The sequence below is a fragment of the Crinia signifera genome, chromosome 2, assembly GCF_055691185.1.
Source record: "Crinia signifera chromosome 2, ASM5569118v1, whole genome shotgun sequence".
Taxonomy (NCBI): Eukaryota; Metazoa; Chordata; class Amphibia; order Anura; family Myobatrachidae; genus Crinia; species Crinia signifera.
Window position 1 is genome coordinate 53,488,394 of NC_139218.1, and position 21,022 is coordinate 53,509,415.

Here is a 21,022-nt window from a genome sequence, read left to right on the forward strand (position 1 = left end):
CTGGCATTTACCGCGGCTGTATGCGGACCCGCTGTCCGTGTCCCAGTAGTTACCTTCACTCGCCCCCCATACACCCCATAGCGTGCAGGACCCGAGGACAATCCCTTGGACGGCTGACAGGCAGGCTTGCTGTGCTGTAAACCGGAAGCTGTTTTCAGCTAGCCGGGAGCAGCACTACAGCAGCCAGCCAGAAAATACTCCCAGGCCAGCGGGTAGTGGTGGCTGAGGGGATGAGCGGATCGGCGCTGCGGCGTCGTGGCTAGGCAAGCAGGGGCTGTGGCTGCTGAGAGGATCGGCGCCGCGGCCAAGCAAGGAGGGGCTGAGAGGAGAGGATCGGCGGCCACAGTAACCTGAGGCGTGAGCAGATCGGCAGCCACAGACTGGCATATTGCGCTTTACGAGGGCAGAATTATAAATGTGTATGTGTGTTTGAGGAATGCATATACAGTATGTATATGTGTAGGGGTGGGTGGGTGCATATACTGTATATGCATTCCTCAAACACACATACACATTTATAATTCTGCCCTCGTAAAGCGCAATATGCCAGTCTGTGGCTGCCGATCTGCTCACGCCTCAGGTTACTGTGGCCGCCGATCCTCTCCTCTGTGTGTGTGGGGGGAGGGTGTGTGGATATATGGTGTGTGTGTGTGTGTGTGTGTAGGGGGGTGCATATACAGTATGTGTGTGTGTGGTGTGTGCATATACAGTATGTATGTGTGTGGTTGGGATGTGTGCATATACAGTGTGTGTGTGTGTGTGGGGGGGGGGTGTGCATATACAGTATGTGTGCGTGGTTATATCAAGGTGTGTGTGTGACGTGTGTGCATATACAGTATGTGTGTGTGGATACATGGTGTGTGTTTGGGGGGTGCATATACAGTATTTGTGGGGGGGGTGTGTGCACATACAGTGTGTGTGTGGGGTGTGTGCATATACAGTATGTGTGGATATATGGTGTGTGTGTGTGTGTTTGGGGGGGGGTGCATATACAGTATCTATAAATTATATATAAATATCTATAAATGAAGGAATATGAAACGGTTACGGTGTGTGGTATAATGTTAGGCCCCGCCCCGTTTCAGTGCGCAAGAGCCCCACCTACTAAAAATCGGGGGGGGGGGGGGGGGGGGGGGGTGCGTAACATTCCCTTGCTCCAGGCACCGTGGCACCTGGCTACACCACTGATACAGAGCCAGATTAAGGTCTAAATGGGCCTGGAGCTGAAAATGATCAAGGGCCTATTATGCGCAATAATAGTGGTTGTGGCCAGCACCTAATAATGTGGGGGGCGTGACCAGTGTTCTGGTTGGGTGGCCTGCTTATGGGTGTGTCTCTATCAGTGGCGTAACGACATTTTGGGCGCCCCCCCCGCCGTTAAAGGGAGGGCGCCCAGCCACTCTCCCGCCGCTCCCCCAGGTAGCCGTCAATGCGGCTGGGGGGACGGACGCTGCGGGGGACACAGAGGCGGCAATTACTTACAGCTGAGCCGGGAGCTCTCACAGTCATTACGGAAGGAAAAAAAAAAAGCCCATACAATGAATGGGCAGCCTGTGATTGGCTGAGCGCTCTCTCAGCCAGTCAGCAATTGGCTGAGAGAGCGCTCAGCAGCCAATCACAGGCTGCCCATTCATTGTATGGGCTTTTTTTTTCTTCTTCAGTACAGACAGCTCCCGGCTCCCCCTGCCCGGCTCAGCTGTAAGTAATTGCCGCAGCTGTGTCCCCCGCAGCGTCCGTCCCCCCAGCCGCCTCGCAGCGTCCCCCCCACCTGTACAGGTAAAGACTGGGGATGGTGCGGCGGGCGGCGGGGTGTAATGTAACTATAGCACTGCAGCCCCCGGCGCCCGCACATGCATAGCGCCCCCCCGCGGTCGCGGGGGCTGCGGTGCTATAGTTACGCCCCTGGTCTCTATTTGTGTAAATACTTTCAACTAATTATATTTGCCTGGAAAAGGCAGGGGGCGGGCATAAGAAAAATGATATATTGGCGGGTGCACTCCAAAGGTGCACCCGCAGGATGCCGATGTCCTAAGATACTTGCGGGATGAGGCGGCACTCCAGTCATAAAAAGAATACTGAAAGCCGAAACTTGGTAGACAACATTTCAGCACCTTTTATGTGGTCACCTAAGTTTACCACTCCATATACCCCTTATACAAATCATGCAACACAGTAGTAACCCCCTTATATTGTACTTGCCTCTTACACATTGTGCCACATGGATTGAGCCAAAATACACTCTATACCAGGTATGTCCAAACAGTGGCGCTCCAGCTGTTGTGAAACTACACGTCCCAGCATGCCTTGACATAGTTTTAGCATTCCCTAATAGCAAAACTGTGGCAATGCATGATGGGACTTATAGTTTCACAACAGCTGGAGGGCCATAGTTTGGACATGCCTGCACTATACCAAACAGATTGAGCAATAATGCACAATATGCTTCATAAACAGGGGCATTGCGTGCCAAAGGCGCACATTAAAAATGTACACCATAATGCCCATTACATGTTAAGCCACACACCATAATTTCCATTAAAATTTATGCTACATAAGTGTTGCTTACCTACATCTTCATTGTCAGGGGTTCCATGCTCATTTCCAGGGGTACCATGCTCGTTGCCATGTGGGATTACATGCTCATTGCCAAGGGGGAATACATGCTCACGGTAACTGGGGGACAGCCGCCGCCAGGCAAAAATTACAGCCGGGTAGAGAGCAGGGGGATGCCCGGCTGTTTTTAGAGCACTGCATGTCCCGGCTATTTGAAATAATACCCCTTTAACGCCAGAAAATGCAGGGACTTACCCAGGAATATGGTCCCATGATCATGCAGGGACATTCCCGGATTGGCCCCTTTTACACCAACCTAGTCCTTGCATTTTCTGGTGTGAATGGGAGAGAAAACCACCCCCGCCTCCCTTTAAACAACCAGCTATATCTTCAGAACCAACTGACCCATTTATATGTAGGCTTCGAATGATTTTGGTCCCGTGAATCTGGGCCGTTTGGTTCCAGAGAAATCTGTCCTCAAACAACATGAACAGCCATAAAATTACATTTCAGAAATGAAAAAAAAAATCTGTTTACCCACAATATCTCTAGAACTTATGAACCCATATGGACCAGGTATCAGATTGAAGGCCCAGCGATTTGGGTTCGACTGAGATTAACCTTGAGCTTCTGTGATGCCGGAGGGGGAACTGGCAGCCGTTGGAACCGGGTGGAGGTCGGAATTAGCGGGTACCATGTTATCTTATGGGGAAAACGTTCCAGGTTTGCCTGGCTGTATCTCTGGTTCCCGGGGGGCTAGCGACGCGGGGCTGGGCTCGTTGGAAAGCCCTGGCCCTCAGCTACAAAATGGGCCTATTTGGAGAGTGGGCCTGGAGCTATAGCTCCATCAGGTCCATTGTTAATCCGGCCCTGTATATATATATATATATATATATATATATATATATATATTAGCTTCGTATTACTGCATTTGGAGGGGAATGGTCACTTTTTCGGCTGGTAGCATTGATCTTCTGTGTACTAAGCTTTGGAGAGAGATAAAGTCGATGGAGATAAAATACCATCCAACCAGTTCCTAACTGTAATTTCCCAAACACAGCTTCCCAGAATGCACTGAAACCTGGACTGTTAGTGTAAGTTGAGGACTGTGGTTCGCAAACACTGGCTTACAGATAATGGGGGGTAGTCTTGTTCATTCGCACGGATGCAAATTCCCATTCTTGCAAGTGACCCAGATCCTGCCTTGTGGTACGCCGGCCCACCATTCGCAAGGCGCGTACATTCGCACTGGTACGTTCTCACTTTACATAAACATCCATTCACATGCCACTGGGACCCTCCCACCTCTTTCGATGGTCAGCAACCATTGAAAGATATGGAAGGAGCACACATATGAAGGTTGCTCTGAGCACACGTGTGTACCCGACTTTCGTCCTCAAAGTGACCTAAAGCTGGGTACACACTTGGTAACAGATCTTTAACAGAGGAGGGCGAGGATTCCCCGAATGGCGAGGTTCGCCGCTAATGCAATGAGCCCGCTATTTTGACGGCTGCACTCGCCATTTCCACCTCACTGGAAATACCTATCAAGGTGGAAACGGCAAGTGCACAGGGTCATTTGAATACTGACCCGCGAGCTGTGACAGCGAGCTATCGGCACTGGTCGCTGTCACAGCTTGCCAGAGGCATTGAACACACCCCATAGAGTGGAAATCGTTCAGTGTGTACCAACTAGGGATGCCAATCCGGGGATCCTGGGATTAGAGCATTTTCATCCGGGGGTCGCCAATCCCGATATTTCGGTATTGAAATGCGCAAGCGCATTTTATCCATTTCACATTGGGCAGCGTTGAGCACAAGCAGTGGACGGCTTAGGATCTGTTCGGCAACAATGTTGTGTGGCTGCGCAGCATGAGGTTAGAGGTCACGCTGCGCATCCATGCATTGGCCTAACCCCGCTGCGTCTCCATGAAGTCACCTGGCCTTCTTCCCCAACCGCCCCGTTTGCCTGGTGTCCACTTTGCGTCCTCCCCTGCATGCTGCTGTGTACAGGTCACCTCATCTTCTCCCCCACCGACGCGTCTGCTTGGAGTCTCTGTGCCTGCTCCCCCGCCTGCTGCTGTGTACAGGGCCTGGCTACCCCCAGTCTTCCTGTTCTTACTCCTCTTCTGTGGCCATGGCAGCGTGGACAGGTAATTAGCTGCTCCAGTGGGCACCCCAGCCCTTCAAACACATTCCCTCACATATCAGGAGGTCAAACAGTGGAAAAACAGAAAACTGCACAGCGCTCGGAGCGGAAAAACCCCTAGCAGCCCTCACTCCTTGGGGGAAGTCTCGGTCCCCCTAGTAATACAATGGAGAGAGTAGGAGAGGGGAGTGATGGCGCTCGGGGGTTAGGTGAGGATAGTTTGATGTAAAGAAAAATGAGAAGCTGGGAGCAATAACTGTAGGCTGGGTGTTGGAATGATGTATAAACAGGGAGCAATAACTGTAGGCAGGATGTTGGAATGATGTATAAACAGGGAGCAATAACTGTAGGCAGGATGTTGATAGTGAAGGTGATGGGAAGGTGATCCCTGACTGAGGTAGATGTTAAAGTAACCTGTCCAGCGGTGAGGCAATGCCTGTTGTCTCACCGAATGGTGGTGGTGTCGAGGTACCCCCAGATCCCTTCACGTCAATCCTGGAGTAGATGATGTACCTCCGAAGATAACGCAAGAGGTTCAGGGTATGCAGGTGGTATGTAGAAAAGGTAGTAGTAGCTTACCGTATGGTTCCGATGTATCAGCCGATGGTGATGATGCGTGACTTCCCCTAGTCTCGATGTGCTGGTACGGTTTCAGAGGCTAATGTTTCCGTGCGGTGGGTGAAAAGGGGGACTTGGGGGTGCCCGTATAACAATAATGAGGAGTGGACTGGTATAATTACACAGATAGCATTTATTGTGACTATTACAGATAGTTGGTAACAATAAAGGTATTACCAGTGAAAGAATATTACCAGTAACAACTGGAACAATGAAAGCAAGGTGGGGTAGCAGATAGTTACCATGAGAGCTGTAGCCTATTCCAGGACCCAGAGATTGACAGTTTTTCAATCCCGAATCCCAGGATTGAAAAAATGGCCAGGATTGGCCTCCCTTGTCAGGGCTGGCGCCACCACTAGGCAGCATTAGGCATTTGCCTAGGGTGCCGGCCACTGGAGGGCGGTACAGTGCAGCAGAAGAAGCAGCAGCGGCAAAGCTCCCTCTGAGGAGAGCAGGAAGAAAGGAGCAGGTGAGTGACCCCCGCCCCCCCGGAGCCGCGTCTCCAACCTCCCTCCCCCCGCCGCATCTCCCGCCAACTCCCCCCCGTGAAGCGCAGCAGCCGGATCACACCTATTGTATAGCAAAAGCTGGCGATTCCCTGCAGAAGCCTATGTGTGAGGGATCCAACCTTCTCAGCATGGGGTCGCGACTCCATGTCGCTGACCATCAGGCTGATGACTTTTCTTATCTCAGTCAGTGATTTAAGGAGTCTGAAATATCTGTTGAATTGTCTGTTACTTTAGACTCCTCCCATCATTTTTGCCTCCACAATGCTGCCATGTACAGTAGGGTGCCGGATGGGGTCCCGACAGGCATTTACCCGACGTCGGGATCCCGACTGTCAAAACACCGACAGCCGTCGGCTATTTTTCCTCGTGGGGGTCCACAACCCCCATAGAGGGAGAATAGAATAGCCCGCAAGGGGCTTTGTTGCGCTCGCCATGCTGTCTGGGTCCGGCTAGTCGGGATCCTGAAGGAGGGTCAGGTAGACAACCCTGGTATATTGAAGATGGAATTTTATCTGACAAGCAATTCAAGGTCAATACAAACATGCGTATTACAGGTCATACTTTCCAGACAGTAAACATCCCTTACTAAAGACCATGGGGGATATTTACTACTGTACTAGGTGATTCATCGCGCCCTACGGGCGCTCTTCACACCGTCGTAAGGGGCTGCGCCCCCTTAATTTGTGAACGTTTGTATATGAGAAATATGGTTAGAATTGTATGAAAGTTGCCCTGTATTGCAGCTTAGGTGTCCGCGAATCGCAGGAGGGGGGGGTCGCGGAGGGTGCCGCGAATTGCAGGAGGGGGGGTCGCGGGGGGTGCCGCGAATTGCAGGAGGGGGGGTTGTGGGGGGGTGGATGCTGCGAATCGCGGGAGGGATTGCAGAGAATCGCGGGAGGGGGGTCGCGGGAGGGGGGTTACGGGGGCGGGGGTTGTGGCGAATCATGGTAGGGGGGGTCGCGGGGGGTGTGCCGTGAATCACGGGAGGGGGGGTCACGGGGTGGGGTGCCGAGAATCGCGGGGGTGTGTGTGTGTGCCGTGAATCGCGGGAGTGTGGGTTCCGGGGGGGTGTGACGCGAATCGCCACAAGAAAAAATCAACACAGAATGGTCAACACATGTAAATGTTGACATAAGTGTGGCACTTCATTGGTGTCCATGTCGACACATGAGAATGAATATGAAAACATTCAAAAAATGAAAAAAAAAACTTCAAAAACTCATGTCAACCTTTTTCATTGTCGACCATAGCCATGTCAGTGTTTTCCATGTGCAATTTAATTCTGGAGCTGCCGCGAATCGCGGGGGGGGGGGGGGTGCCGCGAATTGCGGGAGGGGTGGTTACGGGGCGGGGGTTGAGGCGAATCATGGGAGGGGGGGTCGCGGGGGTGTGCCGTGAATCACGGGAGGGGGGGTCACGGGGTGGGGTGCCGAGAATCGCGGGGGAGGTGTGTGTGTGTGTGTGCCGTGAATCGCGGGAGTGGGGGTTGTGGGGGGGGTATGACGCAAATCGCCACAAGAAAAAATCAACACAGAAAGGTCAACACATGTAAATGTTGACATAAGTGTGGCACTTCATTGGTGTCCATGTCGACACATGAGAATGAATATGAAAACATTCAAAAAATGAAAAAAAAAACTTCAAAAACTCATGTCAACCTTTTTCATTGTCGACCATAGCCATGTCAGTGTTTTCCATGTGCAATTTAATTCTGGAGCTGCCGCGAATCGCGGGGGGGGGTGCCGCGAATTGCGGGAGGGGGGGTCGCGGGGGTGGGTGCCGCGAATCGCGGGAGGGGGGGTTACGGCAAATCATGGGAGGGGGGGTCGCGGGGGTGTGCCGTGAATCACGGGAGGGGGGGTCACGGGGTGGGGTGCCGAGAATCGCGGGGGAGGTATGTGTGTGAGTGTGTGCCGTGAATCGCGGGAGTGGGGGTTGTGGGGGGGGGGGGGGTGACGCAAATCGCCACAAGAAAAAATCAACACAGAAAGGTCAACACATGTAAATGTTGACATAAGTGTGGCACTTCATTGGTGTCCATGTCGACACATGAGAATGAATATGAAAATATTCAAAAAATGAAAAAAAAAAACTTCAAAAACTCATGTCAACCTTTTTCATTGTCGACCATAGCCATGTCAGTGTTTTCCATGTGCAATTTAATTCTGGAGCTGCCGCGAATCACGGGGGGGGGGGTGCCGCGAATTGCGGGAGGGGGGGTCGCGGGGGTGGGTGCCGCGAATCGCGGGAGGGCGGGGTTCACAGGGGTTCCGGTGGGGGGTTGCCGCGAATTGCGGGAGGTGGGGGGTCACGGGGGTGCCGCGAATCGCGGGAGGGGGGGTTGCGGGGGGTGTGACGCGAATCGCCACAAGAAAAAATCAACACAGAAAGGTCAACACATGTAAATGTTGACATAAGTGTGCCACTTCATTGGTGTCCATGTCGACACATGTCAATGAATATGAAAAAAAAAAAAATTAAAAATAAATCTTCAAAAACTCATGTCAACCTTTTTCATTGTCGACCATAGCCATGTCAGTGTTTTGCATGTGCCATTTAATCCTGGGGCTGCTGCGAATTGCGGGGGGGGGGGTGCCGTGAATCGCGGGAGGGGGGTGGCAGGGGGGGTGCCGCCAATCGTGCAAGGGGGGGTCGCGGGGGGGTTCTTTTTGCTGCGAATCGCGGGAGGGAGGTCGCAGGGGGGGTGTTTTTTCCGCAAATCGGGGGGGGGGGGGTGTCACGGGGGAGGGTTTGCCGCGATTCGTGGGAGGGGGGTCGCGGTTATGCCGCGAATTGCGGGAGGGGTCGTGGGGGGGTTCTTTTTGCAGCGAATCGCGGGAGGGGGGGTCGCGGGGGGTGTTTTTGCTGCGAATCGCGGTAGGGGGGGGATCACGGGGGAGCGGGTGTTTTTGCCGCGAATCGCGGGAGGGGGGGGCACGCGCGGGGGGGATGTTTTGCCGCAAATCGCGGGAGGGGGGCGCTCACCTGGTGGCTGTGGAGTAGCAGTGCTGGGCAACATGGAAAGGCAGTGGGTGTCTGGCACTGTCTGTGGGCTCACTGGGCTGGTTCTCTGTCACATACCTCCCAACATGACCCTCTCCAGGAGGGACACAATGCTCTGTTTCTAGACTTCCCCTTAATGTATGATTGCCATCACCTGTTTTAAACAGGTTAATTTCTCAGAGAGGTGTTCAGCACAGATGAAGGCAATCACACATTAAGAGGAAAGTCCAGGAACAGAGCGTTATAGACACAGACACCCACTTTGAGTGACAGATGTAGCCAAATATATAGGAGATAATCGGTGAAAATCTGCTTGCCACTTATCTCACAATAATCACTTGTTACCAGGACTTCTTGCATTAATTTGATTAATGCTAATTGCTACTTTTTTACAACAAGTTGCAGCCAATGGCCTAACTAGACATTTGTGGGTCCCATAGTAAAATGTTCTAAGGGATCACATGTATAGGCTTGCCATAATATCCCTTTAATTTGGGACACTTATGATTTACACAGGTTCTGATTAAAACCAGGTGAAATACAGGCTCCGGTTTAGCCAGCCACAGAACCTATGTAAATCCTGTATAAGGATATTATGACCTACCCATACTCAAGGGGATACGGTCATTAGGTCTACAACTGTACATTTATTGGGTCAACACCATTAGGTGGACATGCAGAAAGGTCGACATGGGCAAGGTTGACAGTCGAAAGGTTGACATGAGTTTTTCACTGTTTTTTGAGCGGTATTCGTGCCCTAACATCCAGTAGGGCGTGGTGGGAGAATAAAATAATGTGGCTAGCGTAGCGAGACACCGTGCCTGAAGCATGGCGAGTGCAGCGAGCCATGTGAGGGGACGCGGCGCTACGTTTCAGTGCCCATGTCGACTGTCGACATTCGGGTAAAAACCTGTTGACCTTGCCCATGTCAACCTAATGCAGGGGTTCCCAAACTTTTTGAGTCACAGAACTCCAAAGCATCAGAAACAGTTTTGCGGCGGCACCCTTAGGCTAAAGTTTTCTCATTGAGAAAGTCAAAAACAAATAGTAAGTTAAATAAATTGTGTTTATATCTCATCCTTAGGATCAGTTATGTAGTAATGGACAGGATTCCCTTCCGTTTGTCCACAATTTGTCTACTATAAAAGACATAAAAAACTTGCATTGGTCCTGGACCACCAACCCAGGGCTCCCCTGCAAGTCCCCCAAGGGACCCCAACGTGCCACGGTCGACCTAACTGGTGGAGACCCAATGATCCATACCCTACTCAAGGGCGGGAAAAAGCATATACATAACAGATTTTGACAGCTATGTGCTCCAGCTACGACCGTTCTAATGCCTTTGGTTACAGCACAATGAAGAGTTCTACCTTTATTAGTGAGTAATCCCCAGTGATTCCCATTGTATGATCTGCTCATTCTGACAACTGTATTATTAATATTGGTCTGCTATAGGACAAATATACAGTAATATGCAGGTCAGACAATCCTCTAATCTGAACATTCCAAATCACTGTTTGCAGCCTTATCTTTTATTCCGATGACTATTTACCAGATATGTTTATTTGTATATTACTTGGGTTATAGACAATCTTCCTTTGTGCCACCAGCTTATCTCTTATTTTAATTTTCCATAGTATTACATTTCAGTTCATTCTTGAAGAACTTTGACATAGACATGTTATGATCTACAATCCTGGAATGTCCGTGAATATCACAATCATCTGTAATGCCACCTAATCTTCCTGAACATTACTGTAATCCGGCCCCTTGTTTCCAGATGATTGTGCGGGAGATGGAGCTGTGGCTTTACTTACATTACCTAATCCCGCCATAACTTTACAGAGCCAGGTTACAGCTGTACATATCACAAATAAAATATTAAGTGTTTTTTTTTTTATTTAGAAGGGGCTTAGCAGATATCAAAACATTAATCGACAATGATAAACTCAGGCAGTCTGTCTCATGTGCGGGGATTCCCAGGCTCAACACAGGGAGAACGCTACCCGTATATCACTGGGAGAGGTAGATCTAAGCAAATTTATAGGAGTCCATTAGCGGACATTGGTTGTGACCATAAATATATACATACTGTACTTGCCTACCTGACCCTCTCCATGCAGGAGAAAATGCTCTGTTTCTGGACTTCCCTGGTAATGTATGATTGCAGGACCTGTGGGGAGCTAGGTAATTGCTAAGAAAGGTGTGTCACCACAGGTGATGGCAATCATACATTACCAGGGAAGTCCAGGAACAGAGCATTTTCTCCTGCATGGAGAGGGTCAGGTAGGCCAGTATGAATATATATTACACACATCTTATAGTGAAATAAATCAGATACAACAAAAGATTTCTCCACATTTTATTTCATACCTCGCAACATGACCCTCTCGAGGAGGGAGACAATGCTCTGTTCCTGGACTTTCCTCTTAATATATGATTGCCATCACCAGGGGCGGGCTGGGCCGGGGGGCAGGGTGCCATGTGCCCCCCGGGCCGCTTACCCAGCCACTTGCTGCGGGCCGCGCACCTCCTCCAGCTGTCCTGCGCTGGCCGCGGCTTCCAGAACACAGCCGCGGCCACAGGAAAATGGCCGCCGGACCCCTGCACTGAGGACATGTCCTCAGTGCAGGAGGCCGGCGGCCATTTTCCTGTAGCCGCGGCCGTGTTCTAGAAGCCACGGCCAGCGCAGGAGAGCTGGAGGAGGTGCGCGGCCTGCACTAGACTGGGGCTGCAGGGTGCACCGGACTGGGGTGTGGGCAGGAGGGGCATGTACTGCGCTCTCCCCCGCCCCCCCCCTCCCCCAGCAGCAGCAGATAGAAATGAGACAGCAACAATGGTGAGTAAGTTGCTGCTGGCAAATTCTGGCACTGGGGCATATGTGTTTCTGGCACTGTGGGGGCATGTGTGTATTTGGCACTGTGGGGGGAATATCTGGCATTGTGGGGGCATATGTGTATCTGGCACTGTGGGGGCATATGTGTCTCTGGCACTGTGGGGGCATGTGTGTATTTGGCACAGTGGGGGAATATCTGGCAATGTGGGGGCATATGTGTATTTGGCACAGTGGGGGAATATCTGGCACTGTGGGGGAATATGTGTCTCTGGCACTGTGGGGGCATATCTGGCACTGTGGGGGCATATGTGTCTCTGGCACTGTGGGGGCATGTGTGTATTTGGCACAGTGGGGGAATATCTGGCACTGTGGGGGCATATGTGTCTCTGGCACTGTGGGGGCATATCTGGCACTGTGGGGGCATGTGTGTATTTGGCACAATGGGGGAATATCTGGCACTGTGGGCGCATATGTGTCTCTGGCACTGTGGGGGCATATCTGGCACTGTGGGGGCATGTGTGTATTTGGCACAGTGGGGGAATATCTGGCACTGTGGGGGCATATCTGTCACTGTGGGGGCATATATGTCTCTGGCACTGTGGGGGCATTTCTGGCACTGTGGGGGCATATGTGTATCTGGCACTGTGGGGGCATATGTGTCTCTGGCACTGTGGGGGAATATCTGGCACTGTGGGGGCATATGTGTCTCTGGCACTGTGGAGGCATATGTGTCTCTGGCACTGTGGGGGCATATGTGTCTCTGGCACTGTGGGGGCATATGTGTATTTGGCACTGTGGCGGAATATCTGGCACTGTGGGGGCAAATCTGGCACTGTGGACATCACATTGTGCGGTGCAATGGGCATCATGGTATGGGTCGTAATGGGCATACACAATACAATCATGGAATAGGCCACGCCCCCTTATGATAGGCCACACGCCTAATTTTTGTGGCCTATCATAAGCGTTTTGTCTTCCAGAAGAGGGGGGGGGGGGGGGTATGGGCCAGTGCTCTGGACTTGCCCCCTAGGCTAAAAGTTGCCAGCCAGCCCCTGGCCATCACCTGTGTTGAACCACCTTTCTTATCAGTATGATATCTTATGAAGGTAATCATACATTAAGAGGAAAGTCCAGGAGCAGAGCATTGTGTCCCTTCTGGAGAGGGTCATGTTGGAAGGTATGTTATTTTATTTTACAATTTAGGGCTGGGGTAGCCAACCCTAGTCCTCGAGAGCTACCAACAGTGCATGTTTTGCAGGTCTCCTCACAGAATCACAAGTGAGCTAAGTAGCTCCATCTGTGTATCTTTTAAAATGTGTCAGTGATTAATGAGTGCAGCTGTGCAGCAGCTAGGTTGTCTGGAAAATGTGCACTGTTGATAGCTCTTGAGGGCTAGGGTTGGCTACCACTGATTTAGGGCATACTTGCCTACCTGACCCTCTCCTTCAGGGAGAAAATGCTCTGTTCCTGGGCTTCCCTGGTAATGTATGATTGCCATCACCTGTGGGGAGCTAGGTAATTGATAAGAAAGGTGTGTCACCACAGGCAATCATACATTACCAGGGAAGGCCAGGAACAGAGCATTTTCTCCCGCATGGAGAGGGCCAGGTAGGCAAGTTTGATTTAGGGTGCATCCGCCCAGTGGTTCCCAAACTGTGTGCCTAGGCACCATGGGGTACCACGGCTTAGTGGTCCAGGACCAAAACAAATCACTTTTGGTCAATGTAATAGGCAAAACCAGTGCCAGTGGCTGCCACTCATAAAATGTGTGGACAATCAGAAGCATAACTCTACACCCCCACATAACTGACCCCAATGATAAGGATATGGGTCATAATGTCGACACTATTAAGGTCAACACTCCATAGGTGGACACCTTCAAAATGTCAACATGGCTTATGTCGACATGGACAAAGGTCGACAAACAATATGTAGAAAAAGGTTGACATGAACAATGTTGACATGAGTTCTTCACATTTTTTGGTATCTATGTTGACCTACATCAAAATGGACACCGTATCAGTGTACTAGAGATGGCCATCGTTGCCTTTGCCATCGATGGTGTAAAACTATGCAATGGATGACCATCGCTAGTTTTACATATCGATGGTCATCCATTACCTTTGACTGATTGGAATGTGGGCCAATCAAAACTCGTGGGTGGGCCTTTGTGGGTGTCAGGGACGGAGCTATGCTCCATGTCCCAGCACTTTGAAAAAAAAACAACAGCAGCAAAACATCGGTTTTGCTGTGCCATCGATGTAGGGAAACCATCTGGTTCTCCCCCATCGATGGCAAACATACTCGTCATCGGCCATAAACCATCGATGATTTTGAATCATCTATGGTCATCCCTAGAGTGTACCGGTTTGCTCGCCATGCTTCTGGCATGGTGTTCGCTACACGATTATATTCTCACTCTTCTCCACGTGGATAGTTAAGTATGAAAAAACACCTGTTCTGGAAAAAAAGGTGAAAAACTAATGTTCCTGTTGACCTAAGCCATGTTGACCTTTATAAGATGTCAACCTATGGCCTGTCGACAGATAGTGGTCGACTTATTGAGTGCCAACCTAATTAGTGTCAGCCCATCAACCGCATACCATGTAGAACAGCTCAACTTAATTTAATATATTTTTCCAAATATATCAAATAACATTTTTGCTCTAGGGGTGCCGTGAAAAGTTTGTGAACCACTGCATCAGCCGAGAAATCAAACATTGGGGTCACAGGGCCAGATGCCCTAAGCTTCAAAAGTGATAAAATGGAGAGTGATAAACAACCAACCAATCAGCTCCTGTCTGACATTTTTCAAACACAGTCTGTGACATGGCAGGTAGGAGCTGATTGGCTGGCTGTTCATCACTCTCCATTTTATCACTTTTGAAGCTTAGTGCATCTGGCCCACACTTACTTACTTTTTTTAGAAGCTTTAGTAAATGTACACCATAAGTCAGTGGCGGACTTTACCTCAGACTGCAGGACTTCAGCCCCACCTCAGTTCAGTGTAATTTTTATTACCATTTAGGGGGATATTCAATGCTGTTATTTTGCCGGAGAAACGGCAAAATAGCGTCAGTTTCTGCAAGCCTAGATGGAATTCACATTCCATCTATTCATTATTTTTCCTTTTTTCCGATTTTCATAATCAATCCAAAAATCTAAAAAGACACAGATCCACGAATCCACATCTTTTTCTGCAGAAACGGCCACTAATCTGAACATTTAGCGTCTCTTTCCACAAATGCAGATTCGGCTCTTCAAAGAGCGGAGTCTGCAGACGCAAATCCCGGACAATTTTGCCAGGGAAATTGATTAAATAGTGGAATCCCCTTATTTCCATAAATCAGAAATAAGGGGAAAGGTTGAATATTCCCCCCTTTCTCGTAATGTTCAAGTCTTATTGCGAATATTATTTGATGCGCTGAGAGATGGAAACTTTTTTTCTATTTCGTGTTTAGAATAACTTCTCCCTTTTATGTAACTGAACATTATAAAATTGATTGAGCAGAAGGCAAAACCAGCCTTAAGGTGCCCATACACGCACCGATTTTGTGTGTTGTGCGTTTCGAACTTCAAGCTGCCATGCGATTTTGGCACTTGAAGTGGATGCGATGCGATGTACTGTACTTTGCGGGTGCGATGCGATTTCAGACTCTTTTATTTTTTTAAAGTTAATAGTTACTAATGAACATCGCATCGCATCACATCGCATGTACTCCAAAACTGATGCGATGCAATGAAGCACAAAAAGTACTGCCTGCAGATACTTTTTGTGCTTTACAATATTGTACCCGCATCACATTGCATCGCATCCCCACAGGTACATGGTGCGATTTAAGCCAATGCGATGCGTTTTGAATTTTAAAAGTTCAAAACGTATGCGATAATCGCAGCGTGTATGGGCACCTTTAATGCAACCTTCAAATTTAGCATCAAACTTGTTGAAATCACACAGGTTTCGCTACATCCAATCAGGTCGGGAACTCCTCTAAAGCTCAGCCCTGATTGGGTGAGAGGAGTCCCAGTGAGTGACATCACTGGTATTCCCTGACTAGCGGGGAGAGGCATCTAAGTATACACACAGGCAGCTTCTCCAGTTTGGTGTTCGGTTTTAGCGTTTTTTTTTTTTTTTTTTTTTAGCCCCCAGCCTTTTTGTAACCAGACCCGGTGCTGGTTTCTTAAATATGGTGTAACCCATTCACTTTTTTCCTCCTGTATTTGGGAAACCAGGACCATCTCAGTGAGCCTGGGGCTGGTTATACTCAGGGTGGGGGTTAGCGTTTTATTTACCATATATACTCAAGTATAAGCCTACTTTTTCAGAACATTTTTTATGCTGAAAAACCCCCCTCGGCTTATACTCGAGTTAGGGTCCCACTTGAGTCAATAAGTTTTCCCAGTTTTTTGTTGTAAAATTAGGTGCCTCGGCTTATATTCGGGTCAACTTATACTCGAGTATATACGGTATTTATTATTTTTTAAATTTACAATAAACCACACACTCCAGTTACTAAAATAATTGCAAATTTCTGTTACTAAAAAATCACCAGAAATCAAGTGATTTCTGATTTTGTCTAAAAATTGAAATTCTATTACATGTGCGATTTTTCGACGTGCAATATGGTGCGATTCTTAAAATAAAAAAATGCATCCTATTACATCTCGCTCAATATGTCAATATTAGCGTAGTTTGTACCCAAAGAAGCTTATTTTTCCATTTTGAGCTCAAAACTGCTAAGTGTGTATGGGCCTTTAGGGTGTGTGGGTGCAAACTATGCTGATATTGACACAATAACAGAGATGTAATCGGTTACGATTTTTTTTGACTGCTTAAATATTTTTTATTTTATTTTTTTAAATGGAACCGTATCGCACATGTGATATTTTTTGTTGAAAATCACCTAGTGTGTATGGGCGTTGATGCTCGCTGCTGCATTGAGCCACCACAGCCAGTCACCAGGTAAATGGTCATGGAAACCACTTTCCATAGTCTCCTACTATTTGAAGTGGTTCACCCCCCTTGAAATTCACCAGGCTGAATAAAAATCACTTAGTGTGCAGGGGCGTCGGACACTAAGCTCGCCCCCCCCCCCCCAAACATGAGAGAGGAGCTCTTTGAGGGAGCGCCCGCTTAATGGCTCCTCTGCAGGGTGCTGCGTTAAGGTGCCCATACACAGTACAATTATTCCCATGCATTTTGAACTAGAATGGACTAGTTCAAAAAGCACGGGTTGCAGAGACTTTGGGGGTTATTTTAGTTCACTCTGACAAAATCCTTCTTAGATGGACAAAACCATGTGCACTGCAGGTGGGGCAGATGTAACTTGTGCAGAGAGAATTAGATTCGGGTGGGGTTTTACATCAAAGTGAGATCTATATTGCAGTGTAGAAATAATTCAGCCAGTATTAGCCCTGCACAGAAACAAAATAACTCACCCAAATCTAACTCTCTCTGCACGTTACATTTGTCCCCCATGCAGTGCACATGGTTTTGTCCATCTAAGAAGGAATTTGCCTCTAAGAGTGAACTAGAATAAGGGCCTTTATGTGCTGTGCAATGGGATGCCCGCAGGAGCGTGCATTGCATCACACAACACCATTGTACCGTGTATGGGCACCTTTAGAGTTGGTGGCAAGACAGTCCCCCCATTTCTCCATCCCTCTGCGGCAGCACTCTTCTAGTGTTTAGCCCCATACACACGGGGGAGATATATTGCTCAGCCATATATTGCTAGCAATATATGGCTGAGCAATATATTGCTCAGTTTCTCCTTTTCATCAGCGACCAGAGATGGTCACTGATGAAAGGGAACCTCTGCCGGCGGTGCCGCAGAGGTAATCAGCTGGTCGCAGGAGCAAGCTCCTGCGACCAGCGATTCGAATGGGGCTGAAAACGGGAGTGCGCACAATCCCATCACTGGCAATATGGTCGCCTGCGACCATATTTCCAGCGATTTCTGCCCCCATCACCCCCGTGTGTACACAGCTCTTGAGCTTCCCACTGTGGAGGATGCAGGCGCACTGTAGTGAGGAAACTGAAAATAAACTACAATTCCCAGCAGTCCTCACTTAATGGAGCTGCAGTTTACTTTCAGTTTCTTTACTACAGCAGAACAAAATGAAGAGGGAGTCGGAGCACAGGGGGAAAATTACTTCAGCTCACCCCCTGCCAGGCTCCAAAATGTTTTATCAGCCCAGCAGTGCAGTCCGAAAAGTGGGCGGAGCTAAACGGCTCTGTACTGTACAGTGTACAGCCAGGAGAGAAGACCTAACCGTGGGGGTTATTCTAGTCCATTCTTTCTGACAAAATCCTTCTTAGATGGACAAAACCATGTGCACTGCGGGTGGGGTAGATGTAACTTGTGCAGAGAGAATTAGATTTGGGTGGGGTTTTTCTTCAAAGTGAGATCTATATTGAAGTGTAAAATCATGCAGTCAGTATTTTCCCTGCACAGAAACAAAATAACTCACCCAAATCTAATTCTCTCTGCACATGTTACATCTGCCCCCCTGCAGTGCACATGGTTTTGTCCATCTAAGAAGGATTTTGTCAGAAAGAATGAACTAGAATAAACCCCCGTATCCTGCATGGGTCACCCAAGATGGTGAGTGAGATTTATGGCAGAGGCATTGTATATTCTATAGATTGTAAGCTTGCGAGCAGGGCCCTCCTACCTCTATGTCTGTTTGTTTCTACCCAGTATGTTTAATCACTGTTTCCAATTGTAAAGTGCAACGGAATATGCTGTGCTATATAAGAAACTGTAAATTAATATTTGTTATATAATCTATCTATCCATCCATCCATCTGTGTGTGTTTAGGGGTGTGACAATGGCCCTTATTCTGGTCCATTTGCAAAGGCAAATTCCTTCTCAAATGGACAAAACCATGTGTACTGCAGGGGGGGGCAGATATAATGGTGTGTACACACGGTCAGATGTGCCTTTAGATACTATCCACGATCCGCTCAGATCTGATCGTGGATAGTATCTGAAGGCACACCCAATTTGCATACAAGTCTGACTATATAGTGCAGATCTACACTATATAGTCAAGACTTTCTGCCTTGCAATACGTGAACGCGCATCAGAATCGGATCAGGATCTGAAGGGTTAAAACCCTTGCGATCTGCATCCGATTCTGACTATATCGTCAACATCGGAAGGCAAAAAGTACCGTGTGTACACACCATTACATGTGTGGAAAGATTTAGATTTGGGGGATTTTTGTGATTTTGTTTCTGTGCAGGGAAAATACTGGCTGCTTTATTTTTACACTGCAATATAGATCTCACTTTGAAGTAAAACCCCACTCAAATCTAATAAGGTAGCCCCTGTTAAAAAATGTGCATCCAGCTCCTGCCAGCACCAAACTGACACTGGCTGCCTGGGCTGAGAGTGGGGTATTGGTGGAGGAGGAGCCTGTGCTGCCCACAGGCAAAAGTTTTAACTGTTTAGTGTCCAGTCCTACATCTAACTTATACCCAGCATCAAGCCCTGTGTTTCCTATGGAGGGAAGAATAAATATTGAAGTATTCAATTCTTTGTAAAGTTAACACTCCTGTACTATATTCATAAGAACTATTGGCTCAAATGAATTGAGATACTGCAAAATGAAGTGTAGTCTGATCACACTCATGGCAAACATTATGACAGTAAGTAATACCATGTGATGCCTTCAGTCATTTAACTCTAAAATAAGGAACATTTTATAAAGCTCATAAGAAAAATAAATCATTAAACAAACACATTTTAAGTAATAAAGTTTTAATTTTGGTCATTTTGTAATTCAAATGAACAGTGCAAGGACGCAACATATACAGTTTCAGAAATACATTTGTAGAAAAACAATCAAATGACGAACAAAAATCTAAATCTAAACAGAGAACACTTAACAGGAAATATACAATATCCCAACTAGATGCACTAACAATCACCTTTTCTTCAACCTCATAATTGGGATGGACAATCTTGGGATCAGGATTTTGGGATGCCGGGCAGTGGTTCAGTAACAGTATGGAACCATAGGCTGTCGAACTTTTTTAGATACATTTTACAAACGCTTCTAAAATATATGTAAATCAGGCCTGACAGGGCCTATAGCTATTGACATTCTCAGACTTCCCCTTTCCCAGAAAAACCTGTACAATAAATTATCTGATCATTTCCAATGAGATTATTATCCAGCATTGCACTTTTTCCAAGGTTCCACATGCTACAATATTTTGCTCAATTGCCTGCAATTACTGTTGATATTGTAGTGGGTGTCCCTGGTTGTACCCTGACTGACAATGCTATGCTCTAAATCAGGGGTCTTCAACCCATGGCCCGCGGGCCACGAGTGGCCCGCGGAGCTGATCTCAGTGGCCCCCTGCCCGCCAGCCCGCCATGCACAGGATTTTTTTTTTAAAGTAAAAGAAAATGCTGCCGAGGGAGGCAGTGTAATGGAGTCCCCTTGGGTGCCGCCTACCCGATTTCCATTGGCTGCAGGCAGGGCAGAGGAGTGGATCCAGCGCGGCTGAGGAAGGAGGAGGCACGTCTGGTCACGAGCTGGGGAGTTGGTACCCGGCGAAGCTGCGGGAGGAGGAGACGCAGTTGGCGGGAGCAGGGGACCCGGCACTGGAACTGCAGGAGGAGGAGGCACAGCTGGCGGAGGGGACCCGGCGAAACTGCAGGAGGAGGCATGGATGGTGGAAGCAGGTGACCCGTCAAAGCTGCAGGATGAGGAGGTACATCTGGCAGGAGCAGGGGACCTGGCAAAGCTGCAGGCATTACTGGGGGCATAGTGTGTGGGGCATTACTGGGGGCACTGTGTGTGGGGGCACTGCTGGGGCATTGTGTGAGGGGCACTGCTGGGGCATTGTGTGAGGTGCACTGCTGGAGCATTGTGTGAGGGGCACTGCTGGGGCATTGTGTGTGAGGGGCACTGCTGGGGAATTGTGTGTGAGGGGCACTGCTGGGGCATTGTGTGTGAGGGGCACTGCTGGGGCATCATATGTATATGCAGGAGTACTGCTGGCATTATGGTCTGTGGCATAATGGGCATCAGTGTGGGGCATAATGTGCAATGGGCATAATTTTGTGTGGATTAATGTGTAATGGGCATCACGGTGCGGCATAATGTGTAATGGGCATTATGGTGTATGATATAATGTACAACAGGTATTACGGTGTGTGGCATAATGTCTAATGGACACTATGGTGTGATGCACAATGTGTAATGAGCATTACGGATAAACAGTGTAACAGTGTATATTGATTTAAGTAGCCTTTCATTGTTTGGGTTTGATCTGTGAGGCATACTATTTCACTGTGTGGGCCTTCATGTTTATATGTCATTGTGCAGCCTTC